At 43.6% G+C, this 19087-nt stretch overlaps 1 protein-coding gene and 1 pseudogene across 1 annotated transcript in view; both read left to right on the plus strand.

The window, feature by feature from the left end:
- The window catches only part of LOC127673525 (ensconsin-like), a 467459-nt gene that overhangs the window by 210548 nt on the left and 237824 nt on the right, over positions 1 to 19087 (plus strand).
- LOC127674127 (GTPase ERas-like) lies at positions 11634 to 12323 on the plus strand (annotated as a pseudogene).

Genomic DNA, 19087 nt, shown 5'->3' on the forward strand with positions numbered 1-19087 from the left:
GAGGCCAGGTCTGTTTTGTTGTGTCAACTATGCACCTTAGCCCCTTGTCCTGGGGTCTGAAAGCAAACCCCACATTCAGCTGGGTTTGTCGTCTGAGGTCTGAGGTTAGACAGAAAATACACTGACAGAAAGAAGCTGCTAACTTCATGGTAGCCGGGAAGCAAGGAATGGGGAGACAGGGGTTGGGGTCCTTGGAGCCTGCTCCCAGAGTCCACCTTTTACCCAGTGCTCCTTCTCCTAGGGGTCGAAGCCTTCAGGGCACTCCAGAATCTAACATAATGTAACCAGGGTCCTTGTGTTGAGAGAAAAGTGCCTTCTGAAACAAAGAGTTCAGAGTGGACTGTACAGAAGGGCCAACAGATTATTTCAGTAATGGCCAGTGTCTTAGCCAGTGTTCTGTTGCTGTGAAGAGACACCATGACCTTGGTTACACCTATCAAAATAAAGTGTTTAATCAAGGACTGTTTACAGATTCAGAGGTCTTCTCCATTATCTTCCTCAAGCGGTGCAAGGTGACATGCAGGTGGACCTGGTGTTGGTAGCTTCACATCTGGATCCACAGGCAGCCGGAGGGTAGAATCTCTGGGACTGTTTGGGCTTTTGAAACCCCAAAGCCTGTCCCCAGTGTCACACTTCCTCCAACAAGGCCACACTTCCTGATCCCTCTTAAGGTCACTCCCCGATGACAAAGCACTCACACACACACAAACACACACACACACACACACACACACACACACACACACACACACACGAAGCTGTGGGGGCCATTCTTATTCACACAGTAACAGCCAGACAGTAAACAATCTCTGGCTTTTGTGGGCCTTATGTTTTCTATTGAAAGGACATAGTACTGATGCTTCAGGACAGAGACATAGACCAGACACAAATGAGTAAGCCTAACCTTGTTACAATAAAACTTTATTTACAAAAGCAGGCTACAGGGTGGTTTAGCCCATAAGGTATAATTTGTCCAAGCAGCGTCCAGCCTGGAATTAACTTATATATGAATATTATCTTGGATTTTCCAATGCCCTTTGTTCTATTTTAGCCCTAAGAAAATCTACTGCCACACCAGTAGAATCTGTGTGATAAGTTCCACAGACTGAGGCATTAGACTTCAAAAGCAAGGGGTCTCGTGGAACCGGTTGTGGAACCCTCAGCCAGAGAAAACATATTGAGTGGTAGTTCTCATGGCAATTTTTCTGTTTTGTTCTCTTTCATTCCTTTTCTTAGTTACAGGTTCCTGGTAGCCTAGACCATGATCTTAAGCAAGAATAATGGGTACGAAACTATCCCTTGAGATGGGGTAACTAACATGACCTTAACTCCGGGGAAACCAATGCTTTACTTTTTAAATCGTTTACAAAATTATTATGATAAATAAAAACTTTCCCAACAATAAAATTTCATATGGCTGCACGTGTGTCATTGGAGGTTGGTTTCGGTATATGGTAAAGAAATCCTTACCTAGAAAGAATTAAAATAGTTTAAATTTATGCATTAAAGATTTATAAAAAAATCAGACATTAGATGTTAAATAATAATTAACCATATGGGGCTAGAAAGTGAGCTCAGCGGTTAATGGCACTGACCATAATGTGTGTGTGTGTGTGTGTGTGTGTGTGTATGGCTTTTTTGAGACAGAGTTTCTCTATATAGCCCTGGCTGTCCTGGAACTCACTCTGTATACCAGGTTTTTCCTTGAACTCAGAAATCTGTCTCCCTCTTCCTCCAAGTGCTAGGATTAAAGACTGGCACCCCCAGTGCTCGGCAATGATTTATATTAACAATGATGTTACCTGTTCTGTTTGTGATTTACTGAACATGTAGTTTCAGAGTTGTAATGCTCGAATGATTTTTGTATTTTACTGTGTAAAATGATTTTTGTTGGTATTTGTGATTGTTTCACTAAATAAGGTTTCTAAGAGTTGCTATTGGTCTTTAATGTATAAAATCCCCTGCTTGAGAGCTACAAAATACACCCAGATTCAAACTGACTCTGGTTGTTTATGTTTGTCACCGATGAATCCTTACCTACCTGAACTTTGAAGATCCTCACCCGAGGGACTCCCATACCCGACTAGGGTGGTCTATGACAATCTACAATGTTCAGTGATCAGCAAGAACTGGGTCCATTTCAGAGGTCCTCAAACTTGAGGATACTTTACAACTACTTCTATGATTTGATAAATCAAGCATACCCAGGCTTCTTCCCAGAGTTTCTTGCTTTCTTGCTGCAGTGGGAATTTGTGGTTATTATATGTAGACAGAACACCCTCAAGTGTTTGAGATTTCTAATTTATTGGGTCTTCTGTGGACCAGGCAAACACTCTGCAGCCTTTCAGGTTTTCTGATTCAACTGATGGACCCTAGGGTTTTCCAGTGCCACACCCTCCTTACAGCTTCCCCACACCTCAGGTCAAGGCTAGGCCAAGTTCCATTCTCCATCTCCATTCTTGGAATGTACTGGACTGATAGTCACCTGATCCTCTGGAAAGTCCTAGACAGAGTTCAAATTCATGTCTTGCTTGCTAGCTAGTAGATTTAAAGGTCGATATGCTTAGCCAATACGTTTGAATTGTAACCTTTCTGATGTAACCTATACCCCTAAAAAGTATAAAAATTGCTTGTAATAGCCATTTGGGACGTTGCCTTCTTGTTACTCGCCTTGAGGGTTTACCCCGATGCTCTGGAAAATAAACCTCTTGCTTTTGCATCGATCTGCCTCTCAAAATAACTACGACTAACGGAGGGTTGTGGTCTTACATAACAATTCAATGGTAGAACTGGGAACCTGGGTTTTTTAGTTTCCAGATGAGACTGGTGCTGGTGGCTCAAGGACAAGGATAGAATAAAGAGGAGGGAAATGCCTCAGTATAATGCTACAGCAGTAACATGCTGCATTCAAAATACTGTACAGCTGGATAGAACACACTAGTAAGTCTTTTAAAATTCAGGCTCACGGATGGCTGGGAGAGGGGAAGGTGATTTCATGTCACAGGACAAAATGCTGTAGTTAAAAGCAGTGTCATTATCTTCTTCCAAAGTCAACCATTTTCTTTTGAAGACCAACTCAAAAAAATTCATATTTCTTTAAATAGGACTGGGGTAAACTATTTTCATTTATTGAGAGATAAGCAATGTCAAAGAGAGATATTTCAATAAATGATTAGAATACAAACGTTACTTGAGATGGCCCAGGGTTACCCAGTGAGACCTTGTCTAAAATTTTTTGTAAAATAGTGAATATTCAATGTTCTGAAACTGACAAGTTTCTCTGCATAATCTTGTCAGCTAAAAGTGTTTCAAGTTACAGGGGAGGGGACAATGACCGGTGTGGAGACGCCATACTTCACCAGGAGCTATAGCCTACTACTCCGATGGAGACATGTTTGGGCTTGTACTCTGGCTACCTGATCATTGCACCATATAATGGAGCTGCCAAAGACCAAGGGAAGGACATACTCGCCTATTCCTCATAGACATCTGGGCTATGGACAGCCTAAATGGCCTTGGTCTTGGCTGTTGCAGGACTCCTAGTATGGATTTTTTTTCTGCTACCATTACCTTATACGTTTTTTTTATTTTTTTATTTTTTTATTTTTATTTATTTATTTATTTTTGTTTTTGTTTTTTGTTATTTTTCAATACAGGGTTTCTCTGTGTAGCCCTGACTGTCCTGGGACTCACTCTGTAGACTAGGCTGGCCTTGAACTCAGAAATCCACCTGCCTCTGCCTCCCAAGTGCTGGGATTACAGGTGTGCACCACCACTGCCCAGCACATTATAAGTATAAAGGATGGAAGTTTGCCTGCCAACATGGGAGGGGGTGAAGAATATTTAAGTGTTCATATGGTGGTGTTTCTAGGGGATCCTATGACAGACTTTCAAGAATTTTTTCAACAGCAGAGGGATAGCTGCTGTCTCGCCTCCTCCCTCCACCCTTCCCCCACACCATCTTTTTCCCTGAAGACTTCCTGTGGATGTTAAGGGTCATCTTTACTTTGTTGATGCAAGGATGCTGGGAAGGCTTACTAAGTGACCCCTGTAGGACTTCTACCCTATTAACCAACTAGAGTCTGACATTCCAATTTAATTTCATGATTTTAGCCCAAGGCATGTTAACATTAAAAAAAAGTAATGATGAATTATTTTGTTGTTGGCATATTATTTTTAATAACACCCTGTAATTTTGTATGTCGTGATATTCTGTGGGGGTCGAGAACTCTATGGATTTATTTAACTAAACCATTTCTCTCATCTTGAATCTCTGCAAATATAAGTTGACTTTGTCAGTTCAGGCTACTGGAAAAACTACTTCCTTGTGCCCACATATAAAAAGAAGTCACTAGCTCTCTGGACTTTCCTTCTAAAAGACATGAGTTCTACTCATGAGTATGCCTCTCTCAAGAGATAATCACTATCCTGAAGTAGCAACTGGAAATATCATTACATTACCATGGGAATTCCATAGACACTTGTGGGGGACACAGGTGTTCAGTTGATTGCAGTAATCTCGTCATGTTTTTTGGCTGTTGTGTATTCTCTAGTACCTGAAGCATAATGTCTGTTACACAGCAAACTTCAGCAAATGTTTATCAAATACACAGATTCATAAACAGCCACGACTCTGTCCTGTTCTAAGTAACTTCAAGAATGTTAAAATTCGCTGGGCAGTGGTGGCACATGACTGTAATCCCAGCACTCTGGGAGGCAGAGGCAGGTGGATTTCTGAGTTCGAGGCTAGCCTAGTCTACAAAGTGAGTTCCAGTACAGCCAGGGCTATACCCTGTCTCAAAAAACCCAAATCCCCTCCCAAAAAAAGAATGTTAAAATTCTATGCTCTAAAACATAAAAAACATTTGATGTCTGGTTTTATGATCTGGGATCTGGATTTCAAATCTTTAGTCTCAAGATGTTTTATTCATTCCAAGGGAAAGTCACAAAACCGTTGTTCTATTCAATTTCCAAATGAACTTTAAAAATCTTATTATAAGCAGCTGTAGTAGCACACATCTTTAATCCTAGTACTTTGGAAGCAGAGGTAGGTGATCTCTAAAAATTCAAGGCCAGCCTGGTCTATACAGAGAATTCTAGGAGAGCCAGAGATATGTAAGGAGGCCTGTCTCAAAACATATCACATTATATTATTGTCATTGATTTCACCGGTATTTTAGCTTCTCACTTGTCACTATTTTTTTTTAAAAAGATTTTCATTATTTATATATGTAAGTACACTGTAGCTATCTTGAGACACTCCCAGAAGAGGGCATCAGATCCCATTACAGATGGTTGTAAGCCACCATGTGGTTGCTGGAATTTGAACTCAGGACCTTCTGAAGAGCAGTCAGTGAGCCATCTCTCTAGCCCATCATTATCTTGTAGAAAGAATATTTTGTGTGTTGCATGGATACATCACCTGTGAACTAAAAAGCCTATGGCCTGTAGATTTTGCAGGAAATATGGGTGGGAATCAAGTAGAGAGAAAGGATTCTGGGAGAGAGCCAGGAGGGAGATTTGCCAGGAAGATGTGTTGAGACAGACATGGTACCACAGGTAATCAGCATGTGGCAGAATGTAGCTAGGATAAATGAGACATTTTAAGTTATATCTAGCCAGAGAGGAGCCTAGCTATATGGCCAACGTATTTGTAAATATATTTTGAGTCTGTGTCTTATTTCTGGGAGCAAGGGGTTGAGAGGAAGAACCAGGAAAATTTTTGCCAATGGCACTTTACCCAGAAACTCCATCCACCCACCTGCCCCCAACCCCAATTACATTAGCGTGGGTGTAGACTGTTGGTCAGACATACCTCACTTCTCTCCAGAAAAGGCCAGTATTCCTGCCTATGCTCTTTCTCCCTTTTTCCAGGTAGTACAAACTAATAATGAAATCATCTGTAACCTTATTTGTATCATGGATCGCCCCCCCTTTTTTAGATTTATTTATTTTATTTATATGAGCACACTGTAGCTGTCTTCAGACACACCAGAATAGGGCATCGGATCCCACTACAGATGGTTGTGAGCCACCATGTGGTTACTGGGATTTGAACTCAGGACCTCTGAAAGAGCAGTCAGTACTCTTAACCGCTGAACCATCTCTCCAGTCCCCCATGGGTTCTTTAGAACATTGAAGAAGGTGACAGATCGTGTCTAAGAATAGTATCTTAAGACACACAGTTACTTTAAAGGGAAGAAATTACATTAACTTTATGAAAACACTGAGCGAGTGTATTGACTGCTATCTTTTGCTGTGATAAAATAACATGACCAAGGCTTGTGATTCCAGAGGGATAACATTCTATCCTGGCAGGAAGTCACAGCAGACTGTGGAAGGCATGGTAGCAGGAGCAGGGAACTGAGAGATGGTATCTTCAAGGGCAAGCTGGAAACAGTGACACACTGCAACAACCACACGACTACAACTCTCAAAGCCAGAAGGAGTGAACTTCCCCAGCAAGGCTGCACCACCTTCCCAACCATTGCCACTGTACAGCCTGGCTTTGTTTGTTACCTTGACACAAGCTAGAATGATCTGAAAGAAGGGAACCTCAAGTTTAGAAAATGCCTCCATAAGATCCAGCTGTAAGGTGTTTTCTTAAAACATGATTGGGGTGGTGCCAGCCCATTGTGGGTGGTGCCATCTCTGGGCTGTTCCTGGGTTTTATAAGAAAGAAGGTTGAGCAAGCCAGGAAGAGCAAGCCAGTAAGCAGCACCCCTCCATGGCCTCTGCATCAGCTCCTGTCTCCAGGTTCCTGTCCTGTCCTGACTTCCTCCCATGATGGGCTGTGATGCAGAAGTGTAAGCTAAATAAACCCTTTACTCCCCAACTTGCTTTTTTGTCATGGTGTTTCATTGTAGCAATGGAAAGCCTAAGATAATAACTAACTTGGAACCAAGTGTTCGAATACTCCAGGCTATGAAGGGAACATTTCTTCTCTAGAGTGTCACAGCAAGTTAGTGAAATAACATGCTGTGCTCTGTAGCCTCATCACAAATTACTCCCCAAACACAGCAGCATACTATCTCCTGGTTTCTGTGGGTTAAGAATCTAAAACCAGCCTACCTAGGTAGTTTTGGATAGAAACTCTCACTCATTGTTTTTTTGTTTTTGTTTGGTTTTTGGTTTTTTGGATTTGGTTTTTTTGAGACAAGGTTTCTCTGTATAGCCCTGGCTTTCCTGGAAAACTCACTCTGTAGACCAAGCTGGCCTCGAACTCAGAAATCTGCTTGCCTCTGGCTCCCAGAATGCTGGGATTACAGGCATGTGCCACCACCGCCCGGCTTCGCTCAGTGTTAAGGAAGGAGACAAACAGTTGTTCAATCATCTGGAGGTTTGATGGAGAGAAAGCTATCGGCGGGCCTAAGGTCTCTGTCACTTTGAGCTATCCACAGACTTGCCCTGTGACAGGGCAGCTGACCTCCCCAGTACCAGTGCAAGTGTTCTATGTGCGGGCACAGTACTCACAGAATTTTATAATCTTACCTGTAAAATAGCATCTAATCACTTCTGCAATGTTGTGTACACTGGACAGGGATACACAAGTCTGTGAGTGCAAAGAGCTGAAATGACAGGTTCTCTCTTTAGGGCTGCTGTCCAGAAAGTGACTATGATGTAGGTGTGCAATGAGATCTAGAGGCTGATCTGGTAATAAACTCGAGGAAAGATGCTAACCTTTGGGACCGAGCATGGCTCGGTGGTTAAGGGAACTTTCTGCTCTTCCGGAGGTCCTGAATTTGGTTCCCAGCACCCACAGTGCACAACTCACAACTGCCTATAGCTCCAGCTCCAGGGGATCTGACGCTGCCTCTGCAGGGATCCCACTCCACCCCCAGCCACGCACCCACAGGTGCCACACACCTGCACAGGCAGACAGGCACAGGTAAACACACACAGGCAGACACACACAGGCAGACACGCACAGGCATACATGCACAGGCAGACACGCACAGGCAGACACGCACAGGCAGACACGCACATACATATGGATGAACAAATGCTAAGCATGTGTTATTTTAAAACGTAACACAATTAATTCTTTTTAGGACATTTTCTTTTTTGTTTTTGTTTTATTTCATGTGCGGTAGAGGAGGTCTTTCTTGGTAGTCTAGGCTAGCATGGAGCTTGTGTAGGCAAAGCGAACTTTAAACTCTTGGCAATCTTCCAGGCTTATCCTCTCAAGGGCTGGAACTACAGAACTGTCCTATCAAGGCTGTCTCTCTCTTTTGCCTTTTTTTTTTAAAGGATTTACTTAAGCTGGGCTGTGGTGGCACATGCCTTTCATCCTAGTACTTGGGAGGCAGAGGCAGGAGGATTTCTGAGTTCGAGGCCAGTCTGGTCTAAAGAGTGAGTTCCAGGACAGCCAGGGCTATACAGAGAAACCCTGTCTCGAAAAAACAAACAAAAAAATTATTTATTCATTATATGTAAGTACACTGTAGCTGTCTTCAGACACACCAGAAGAGGGTGTGTTGTGAGCTACCATGTGGGTGCTGGGATTTGAACTCAGGACCTTCGGGGAGCAGTCAGTGCTCTTAACCACTGAGCCATTACTCCAGTACCTTCTTTTGCTTTTTGATTCAGGGACCTCAGTATGTAACATAGGCTAGTACTAAACTCATGATCTTCCTGCTTCAGCCTCTTAAGGGCCGGAATTGCATGTGTGCACAATGAAATATTGCATTATAAATAATTCTGATGTAGAACTGTAAATACAGTGATTATTTATTTATTAAAACATCTGGGTCCAGGCAGTGTTGGTGCACACCTTTGATCCCAGATTTGAGACACATGAAGAAACAAGCAGATCTGAGTTCCAGGCCAGCCTGGTCTATAGAGTGAGTTCCAATACAGCCAGTACTACACAAAGAAATATTCTTTGAAAAAAAAAAAGCCAAGCGTGGTGTTGCACACCTGTAATTCCAGCACTCGGGAGGCGGAGGCGGGCAGATTTCTGAGTTCAAGGCCAGCCTGGTCTACAGAGTGAGTTCCAGGACAGCCCAGGACTACACAGAGAAACCCTGTCTCAGGGGAAAAAAAAAGGAAAAAAAGAAAAAAACCCTTGCCCCCAAACCCAAACACATTTTGACTTTGGGGCTGGAATGTGGCTTGCTTGGTAGGATGCTGCCCTACTGTGTGTGACACTTTGGGTCTGAATCCCTGCCACATAAAACTATAGTCCTAGCGCTCTGAAGGTGAAGATTGAAGTATACCTTCAAAGTCAGCTTCAGCTACAAACTAGAGACTAGCCTGGGCTATATCTAAAAAGATTGTCTTCTACTTGTTAGCGTCACAAATATTGCTAATATTTCAGTGTATCTCTGCCTAGAATCATAATTAAGACACGTCACAAATTTCAGCTTGTTACTGAGGATGCAACTTTGTCAACACAAACACTGATAACATGGCATGGACTTTTTAACCCTGTCCATGGACTCTCTGAGATGATGGATCACAAGCTGGCTTAGGGTACAAAACCACTATGTGAAGAAAATATATATCAACCTAATACAAGCACCTTCAAGTGACTGAGACATTATTCCACACGGATAATATATGCGTTTGTTATTATCAGACTTCCCCAATACTGTGTATATTTACTAATTGATTAGTATCTCGTCACTATTGACTTTGTTAGTAGTCCCCTCCCGTTGTGTCTATGTGTACTTGTATGTTGATACAGAGTCTTGTTGTGTAGCATAAGTAGGCCTTTCACTCAATCCTCCTGCCTCAGCTTTTGCAGTGCTGGAATCATAGACATGAGTCATCAAACTTGGATTATGAAGCATGCCATGCCACCAGTAGGTAATGAGCTGGTCTTAATTTAGATCCAAGACACATGGGAACTAAATTATGTTTCTCGGCAACTTTAAGTTTTTGCTTCAGTTTTTCAGTGTATGTGCCAGACAGTTGCCAGCTGGATTCCTGTAACTAAATCATAAACGACCGAAATTAAGTAGGACACGTTTTAGGCATGTGAACGGACTTGTTTTCCAACGATGAGCATTTAGTCTTGCGGCCAACGAGGCAATCCATGCACCACTTCCGGGATCTCTTCCTGAGTGGGAACAAATGCGCAGAATTTGGCTTGCTGGGGGAGCTGTCAGATTGGGGGCACCGGTTAAAAAAGCAACAACTCTTTTTCAGTCTTGAGGTCCCACTGCAGCGGCTGACTGTCCAAGGTGGCAGCGCCTCCTCTCTAACCTCCCTAAGCAGCTCAGCCACAGAGCCTCAGCCAGGCAGGATGGTCTTTCCATTCTAACCCAAGGACCCGATGCAGGGAAGAGGGGGAGAAAAAACCCATCAATCCCTGAGCTTCCCACAAGCCCCACCGATCATTGAACAGGACGTCCCACCAATCCCTCACTCTGAAGATCTCTGCCCTGAAAAGTTCAACCTCCTAAGAAACCCTGTCTAAGCCTCGTCCTTTGTCCAGTTCCCTGTTGTCCACTCAGGGGCGCAGAGGCAGCCACCCATGCTGGATGCATCCCTTTTCCTCCTGGATCTGTCTCCCCAACAAATCTCTTTTATGAGATTTGCTGACTGGCTAGCATGACTTTCTCACTGGAAGAAACCAAGAATCGAGGAAGGAGCTGAGCCCTGAGCTCCACTGGGGATACCCTCCCTGGGAGCTGAGGCACCTCTTGCTGAAGATGCTTCCTCTCATAGCCCTGTGGTTCCTGGGCTCCATAGTCCTGGGACACTTTTCCATCGCCTCAGGAAGACATACTGCAAAGTCACACTTTTCTTTCGTGTATTAAGAGAACAGTGACACTGGCTGGTGGGAGAATTCAGTTGGCTGGGTGTGTACCTAGCATATACAAAACCCTGGGTTCAATCTCTAGTACTAAGAGGGTGTGGCAGGCATGGCACTCAGAGCCATGTTGGGCTCCACAGTGAGTTCCAGGCTAGAATGCAATACAAGAAAAGTCTCAAAAATGAATCACTGTACACACAGTACAAAAAAGGTTGAAATTAAAAAAAAAAAAGTCTACAGTGGAATTAAAATATTGATGAGCCAGATACTAACACAACAAATTTTATTATTGAGGTTTTTGTTTTATGTTTTTTTTTTTTTTTTAAGGGTCTCACTGTCAGCTCTGACTGTCCTGGAACTCACTATGTAGACCAGGCTGGCCTCAAATTCAGAGATCACTCTGCCTCTGCCTCCTAAGTTCTGGCATTAAAGCTTTGAGTGGGTTTACAATTAGTTTTTTAACCCTGCTTTCAATCCTGAAAATGTTTCATCCACAAAACAGATAATAATCACATTTCCCTGGTGATCGTGTATGTAACAAAACAATGTTGAGAAATGGCTTGCACATTATTCCAGTTTTTTGGTTTGTTTGTTTGGTCATTTTTTCAAGACAGTATTTCTTTGTGTCGCCCTGGCTGTCCTAGAACTTGCACTGTAGACCAGGCAGGCATTGAATTCACAGAGATCTCTCTGTCTCTGCCTCTTGAGAACTAAACAACTAAAGATGTGTGACACTGCAGATCAGCCTGCTGCCCCTCAGCAGACTGCTACTCCTGGGAACACAGCCAGTCTCGCCTGATTTCCCATTCCCAGCGCACTCTTAAACACTCTTAAAGTGGCTGTTTACACCACTTCCTTGAGGTGCTGGGGAATGGAGTTGCTGACCAAGTTTAGCATCTTGGACCTGAGCTCCAGCCTGCAATGCACCACCTCCCCAGAGGAAAGCCATGAGGCTTGGGCACAATGCAGAGATAGATGCTGTCAGGCAGCTACTGGAATTCAAGGCTGCGGTGGTTGTGGGTGCAAGCGGTGGTGGTGAAAAAGCTCTCAGGATCCCGATGACTCACCACTGCTTCGTCAAAGACCACGAGCCCACTATCCAGGATTCCTACTGGAAAGAAGCAGCCCTGGACTACAGAGGAGGCTACATCCTAAATGTGCTGGATACCGCTGGCCAGGATACAGGGCGGGCTCTGCAGGACCATGCTTGGCAGTGGGTGATGGCCTGCTGGGCGTCTGTGCTCTTGATGACCCATCGTCGCTAGACCAGCTGCAGCAGATATGGTCCACGTGGAAGCCTCACCGCAGCCTCTGGTGCTAGTGGGCATCACGTGTGACCTGGTGAGCACTGCTGGAGATGCTCATGCTGCCTCTGCCACCACAGTCCTTGCTCCCAAGCTGGGAGTCCCCTTAATGAAGACCTCAGCCAAGAGGCAGCAAAGTGTGGGAAGCCTTTGCCCTCATGACCATGAGATTCAGAGCCCAGGAGGCTGGGGCTGCATCAAACAGGAAGATCAGACGCCACAAAACCATCTGTAGCTGTGGCTGCTCTGTAGCCTGACGATCTTAGTTAAGTCAATTGACCCTTGTCTCCTGTCAAGCTGACAGTTCTCTTGTCATAACATTTCCCCACCCACCCACCCACCAAGTAAGTTTCCACGGACATTTTTTTTATTGTCATTTTGTGAGGAGTGTCCCTTGTTGGCTATGTTCTGTGAAACTATGCAAAATTAAATAAACGTTCTCAGCATTCAAAGCTAAAAAAAAAAAAAAAAAAAAAAAAAAAAAAAAAAGATATGTGACACCACCACCTGGCTATGTATGCCCTTTGTGTTCAGTAATTTTCACTTTTAACTATTTTCAAGGCTATAGATGAGTTCATAATTTTCTGATTATTCTGTTAAGATGACTTTTTTTCCACTTTTATATTTATTCCCATGGTTCATGGAGTTTTTCTTTGCTTGTTTTTAGTCTTTTATTTCTTCTTTAAGAAATACCAAAGGATTATGAATTAATTGGGGAAGTTCTCCACATTTTAACTTACATTGAAAATTTGTCTTAATTTAAGAAAAAACATAAACTGAAGCACACCCCTGGTTTGTTTCCTTCCCTGGCTAACCTACTATTTGCTGTTTAGGTCAGGCTGGCTTTGAGTTCATGGAAGTATGCCTGAGGCAGGATACACTGTGCCTCTCTAGAACAGAGGTGATGGAATGTACCGCCGTGCTCAGGGATGTCAAAAGAATAAAGAGTGTGGCCCGAGACCTTACCACACACTTTCACTTCTTGTGCACCCTTCTGCAAATGCGTGTGTCACCTACCACCATGACCTAGATCTGGGAGCTGGTTTTCCCGACCCAGAATTAAGTAGCTGTAATGGGGGTTGTGTAGACTTTAACCTTCCTTCCTCCATCTAGTTCTTGCTGCCTCATCCAGTGGTGTATGCTCGGGCAGTCCTGCTTCTCTCCTCACCTTTGTTCTGGGAGTTACCCTCATGCCTGCAAGCTAGATTTTGAGTTTCTTTCTTTCTTTCTTTCTTTCTTTCTTTCTTTCTTTCTTTCTTTCTTTCTTTCTTTCTTTCTTTCTTTCTTTCTTTCTTTCTTTCTTTTTTTAAAGATTTATTTATTTTTATGTATGAGTACACTGTTGCTGTCTTCAGACACACCAGGAGAGGGCATCAGATCTCATTACAGATGGCTGTGAGCCACCATGTGGTTGCTGGGAATTGAACTCAGGACCTCTGGAAGAGCAGTCAGTGCTCTTAACCTCTGAGCCATCTCTCCAGTCCCGATTTTGAGTTTCAAAAGCAGACATGTTTGTTTTGTTTTCTAACCCTCTTGTGATAGCTAGTCTTGGTTGTCAACTTGACTACATCTGGACTTAAATTAAAAACGGAGGGCACAGCACTGAGGAACTGCTTAGTTTGATGTAGGAAGATCCACTTGTAACCCAAATCTTGAGGTAGGAAAACACATGCCTTTAAATCGGGTCATACCTTCTTCTGGAAGCCTTGATAAGGACTCGGAAGAGGGAAGCTTTTGCTCGTTGCCTGCTTTCTTTGCTTTGCTGGCAAGCCCGTTCCTTCCCTGGCATTACAACCCACTCCTTCAGGATTCCAGCATCTACTGAAGACCAGCCGAGACATCCAGCCTTGTGGACTGACCAAGTTCTGGATTCTGGGATTTTCTGTTCATAGCCTGTCATTGCTGAACTAGGCGGACCACAGCCTGTAAGCCATTCTAATAAATTACTATATATATAACAATACATATAAATAAAAATATATATTCCATATATATGGGAATATATGCATACATACATATATACATGACTGTACATACTGACACATATATTCATTTAAAAAGTTCTGCTACTCTAGCTAACCCTAGTGCATGTCTAACACACAGATGACAGGTCTTAGTAAATCACTGGTTCTCGAGTGTTTATGCTAACCCCTATAGATTTTGTCTCTAAGTGTGTGGAGAGAGATTGACACACACACATTTCTATGCTGGGGAGTGAATCTAGGACCTAGAACATGTTAGGTGTGTGCTCTACCACTGAGTCATATTCCTAGCCTGGTGACCTTTTATGTTTTGTTTTTTTCGAGACAGGGTTTCTCTGTGTAGCCCTTGCAGTCCTGGAACTCACTCTGTAGACCAGGCTGGCCTCAAACTCAGAAATCTGCCTGCCTCTGCCTCCCAAGTGCTGGGATTAAAGGCGTGTGCCACTGGCCCTGGTGGCCTTTTTTAAATTATAGGATTATTCTCATAAGGTCAATCTTGAGGTGTATCATATTCTAAGAAAAATTATTAGGTTTTGTTAATATTTGTGGTCACTTGATGGGCTAGGCTGAAAAATTTTAGAGACAGGGTCTCATGGAACTCAGGTTATCTACAAACTTGTGTAGTTGGTATACAGACACTAAAAACAAAAATTCACTAACTGATTAGTTATAAAACATTACTACACAATTCTTTGGTATAGTAGTAAGGTTGGCAACATTAAAATCAATATTTCTCCTTGGAAATTTTTCTATTTTTAGGAAATGCCCAAATTTCCATTTGGATCTTTCCACTTATGATAATTTATTGTGGCATTTCAGATTTTGAAAAATCAAATAAAATGAATATCTATTAAACAAGAACCTTGAACCCCAAAGGAATCTAGTTCATCCTTTATTTCTTTAAAAAATCATTCACTTGGCCTTGTTGGACATCAAAGGGAGGAGAGGCCCTTGGTCCTGGAAGCCTTGATGCTGCAGTGTGGGGGAATGCTGGAACAGGGAAGCGGGAGAGGGCTGATTGGGGAACAGGGAGAGGGGAGATGGATTATGAGAGTTTTGGGGACAGGGAACCAAGAAAGGGGACATTTGAAATGTAAATAAAGAATATATCTAATAAAAAAAGTAAAAAAAAAAAAAAGAACTACTTGTGCAGTTCTGGCACAAATGATATGGGAGTAACTAATCCCCTTTTAATTGGAACTAAGGTCCACCCCTATATCTGACTGTTAAAGTTTCTAAAAACCTGAAACTAGACAAGTCATAAGTCTTGGCAGAAAAAAAAATATTCACTTACTTGCATAAGTGTATGGAGTGGTTACATGCTGTAACTCCCTGTAGAGGTTAGAGGACAACCTTTAGGAATCTGTTCTTTCCTTCTGCTGTGAAGTTTTAACCAGAGAAGTCTGCTTAGACATGGGTTTAAGGTAATGCAAAGTCTATTAGCTGTCTGGGTGTTCCAGATCCGAGTGTGCAGTTCTTAGTCTTTCTCATGGTGAGCTTTTAGGCACAAAAACCATCTTTCGGTTGACATACTTCATTTAACAAAAGCAGTTAACTAGAAGTGGATTACAGACTTCAAAACTCAAGCTTAGCCAAAACGCAATTACTTTCCCAGAACTCTAGACCTTGATGAATTTGGCCTTTGTTTTCCTTTTGGCATGCTACCATCAGAAAACTGATGCTTATACCTACACTGTGGAAGCGGTACTGATTAACTATATTGAATGTCTGGAAAGTAGTTAATGGTATCGATGGACTGAATATTTAATTGTTAGACAGTGAGTACAGACTGGGGATATGGCTCAGTGTGGAAAGTGCTTGATGTGCAAGTGCGAGGAATTCAGACATGAACATGAAAGGTGAGCCTGGCCTCATGGCTGTAACTTTAGCATCGCGGAATAGACGGGTAGGTCCACTGGCTTGTTGGCCGGCTGGCCAGCTGACATGCCAAACTCCAGGTTCAGCAGGAGACCCTATCTGAAAATACGAGGTGGAGGAAGGGCCGAGCCTACGATTTCCATCCACGTAAGGGCACAGCACACGTTAAGAATGGAATTGCAGAATAACATTAAATCTATATAAGTTTCTGAAGAACTGCCAAACTGTTTTGCCTCATGACTGTATCATTTTGCATCCCTATCAATCAGGCATGAGGATTCCAGTGTCTCCATGCCAACACTTTATTTTCTGTGTTGGTTTTATATTACCCAGCTTACTAAACATGAGTGCTGTCTCACGGTTTGGGTTTGCATTTCAGTGGCATGGCACATGTGTTGTAGACTGTGGCAATTGGTAAGCGATTGGAAAGATGTTTACTACAGGCTTCTGTGTCTGCATGTGTGTGTGTGTCACCGTGATCCAGTTCAGGGCCTTGCACATGCAAGTGCTTTTGCACTGTGCCCCATCACCAGCTCAGGCCACTTTTAAGTCCAGTAACAAAATGTTGCATTGTGGGAGTTACGTGTTTATTCTAGATAATGGGTCCGGACCATATAGGTATAGGTTGCCTCTTCAGTCCTTCGTGGCTTTTGGCCTATAGAAATTTTTGTTTGATGTTCATGTGTCAGTTTTTGTATTGTTGCCTGTGTTTTGGGCCCATAAATTAGTAACAGGTCCCATAATAGGAAACTTTTCTGGATATTAGACCCTTTTTTACACTTTTAAGACTCATCCATATTGAGTTCATGTTTGTTGTTTAAAGGTAGAGTCCAGTTTCACTGTTTTTCATGTAAATATCGCACTTCCTCGGTACTAGCTGCTGAAGACTGTCCTTCCCTGGTTGAGTGTCCCCAGGCTCTATGGTTTCTAGACTCTATTCTATCTGATTGGTCTACATGCCCGTACCATGCTGCTTCAACTGTAGCTTTAAAATCAGGAAATCTGAGCGGCCCAGTTGGTTCCTTTCCAGATACTGTAAAGTCCCTGTTGCCTTGAGCGCTTGTGTGCACTCAGCAGTGTGAGTGTGGAAAGGGTTCCAAGGAGGGATGATGGTAGCAATCACCACCCATTAACTCACACCAGCATGGAAACCCTGGGAGTGCCTCTGTGTGTGCCATGCCCAGACCAGCAGCTGGATGTAAGGCAAGAGAAGAGTTGGAAAGAGAAGGACAGAGCCCCAATTTGGGTTCCCATGGCCATTGCCAGTTCACTGTCAGCTTGATGAAGACAGTCAAGGGCCCATTCCCTGAGCCCTGACCCAGGAAACCCAGATGGGCAAAGGTAGCCCCAAGTGCCTCACATTGCATTTCTCTTTCTGAGTTCCCAGTCGGCTCTCCTTGATCTTATTTAAGCCACATCAGAATGCAATAAGATGCAGTGAAGCAGTATTCTGCAAAACCAGAACAGGGAAGTGGGAAGGGGTGGGTGGGAGGACAGGGGGAGAGAAGGGGGCTTATGGGACTTTCGTGGAGTGGGGGGCTAGAAAAGGGGAAATCATTTGGAATGTAAATAAAAAATATATCGAATAAAAAATGTTTTTAAGGGAAGAAGAAAGGAGTTACGTTGGTACCTCAGCATCTCTCTCGGGAAGGAAGGTGGGCCCTCCTACCTAGTTGTAGGCATAAGGGCTTCTTTAAACCCCACTCGGCAGGGAAGCCATGGGCTGCAGCTTTTACCACCCAGAGACTGCACTTGTCCTTCAAGGCCCCACCCGCCTTTGAGGAGTCAGCTGGGGCAGAGGGTGGCTATGCAGCTGGATTGATCCAGACCTGGCCTCCCACCATGGGAAGATCTGTTCTGCCCTCAGTCACTTGCAGCTCAGCAGGTCAGCTAGGGTCACATTGCTCCGAAAGCTGGGAGAAGCAGTTAGAGGAACTCAGAAGAGAAAGAGAGAGGGGGCATTGCAACAGTTCACTGGCAGCCCCGGCTGGGTGACATCTGCCTGTCCCTTGTTCCCTAGTACTGGCTTAGCCAGAGGTGCCCAGCCAGACCCCCCTGCTGCCCATAACAGGTTAGAGTCTCAGATCTTTCTCATTTTCCCTCTCTTTCTGGCCTTTGGTCCCTCCCATCTCCCTCCTCCCCCTCCTTCCATTCCTCCCTCTGTCCCTCCCTCCCCCCTCCTTCCCTCCCTCTGCTTGAGACTCTTCAAGCACTAGGCTTCCTCCCCTCCCTTCTGATCTCTCCCCACTCTTCCCTGGTGAGGTCAGAACCTAGGAACACATCTCTGGTTTTGTCTTTGTATGTTTGTCCAGATCTCTGGCTGAGTGCTGGGCAGGCATCGGGGAGACTCGGTGCCTGCTCACTGTTGGTACTCTCTCTAGGAAAGAGCGGCCTACACTTCCTCACCCTGGCCCCTTTCCTTGTGGAGAAAGGGCCCTTATGTAAGGACTTATCTACAAATGCCACCAAAGGGGACCGTGTCTCTGAAATAACAAACATGTGAATGGTATTTTCCAAAGCAGAAGAAAGCTGCTAAAGAAGAGAAAAGTAGGACATGTGCTTAAAGGTCCTTTAAATGGGCTGGTAGTGTGGCTTAGTGGTAGGGCACTTGCTTGTATGAAGCCTGGGGCTTAATCCTCAGCGTGGCAAAAAGAAAATTTACAAAATGTAAAACAAAAGGAGAGACAAGGCAAAGTAATTCCAGGTAATGTCCAGATAGAACACAAAGGCACTTTAAAAAAGTTTATACTTTTTTGTCGTTTAATAATTGTTTTTTGAGATTATAATATAATTACATCATTTCCCCTTCCCTTGACTTCCTTCAAATGCTTTTTGACAAAACAAATCAAATCATCCATCAGATCTACTTTATTCCTGTCATCTGTGTTGACTCAGTTATACACTGTTCAGTTGTTAGCCGACAGGGCCTTGTCCTGCACTGGAGTGGATATTTGACATAGTTTAGAAATTGTCTTAAGTTCTTAAAAACACTAGATGGTCTGTAGTTTGTCACTGGATGTCATTAATATGAAAATTCTAATTCTTGAGTTTCTCTGAAGCCAGAGCCATAAAAGAGAGCGGGAAAGAGAGCACCTTCCCTTCCACGTTTCTCCTGGTGCCCGCAGGACTCTGTCTCCTTCTAATCTCAAAGTGAAGTCACC

The sequence above is a fragment of the Apodemus sylvaticus genome, chromosome 23 (genome assembly GCF_947179515.1).
Source record: "Apodemus sylvaticus chromosome 23, mApoSyl1.1, whole genome shotgun sequence".
NCBI lineage: Eukaryota > Metazoa > Chordata > Mammalia > Rodentia > Muridae > Apodemus > Apodemus sylvaticus.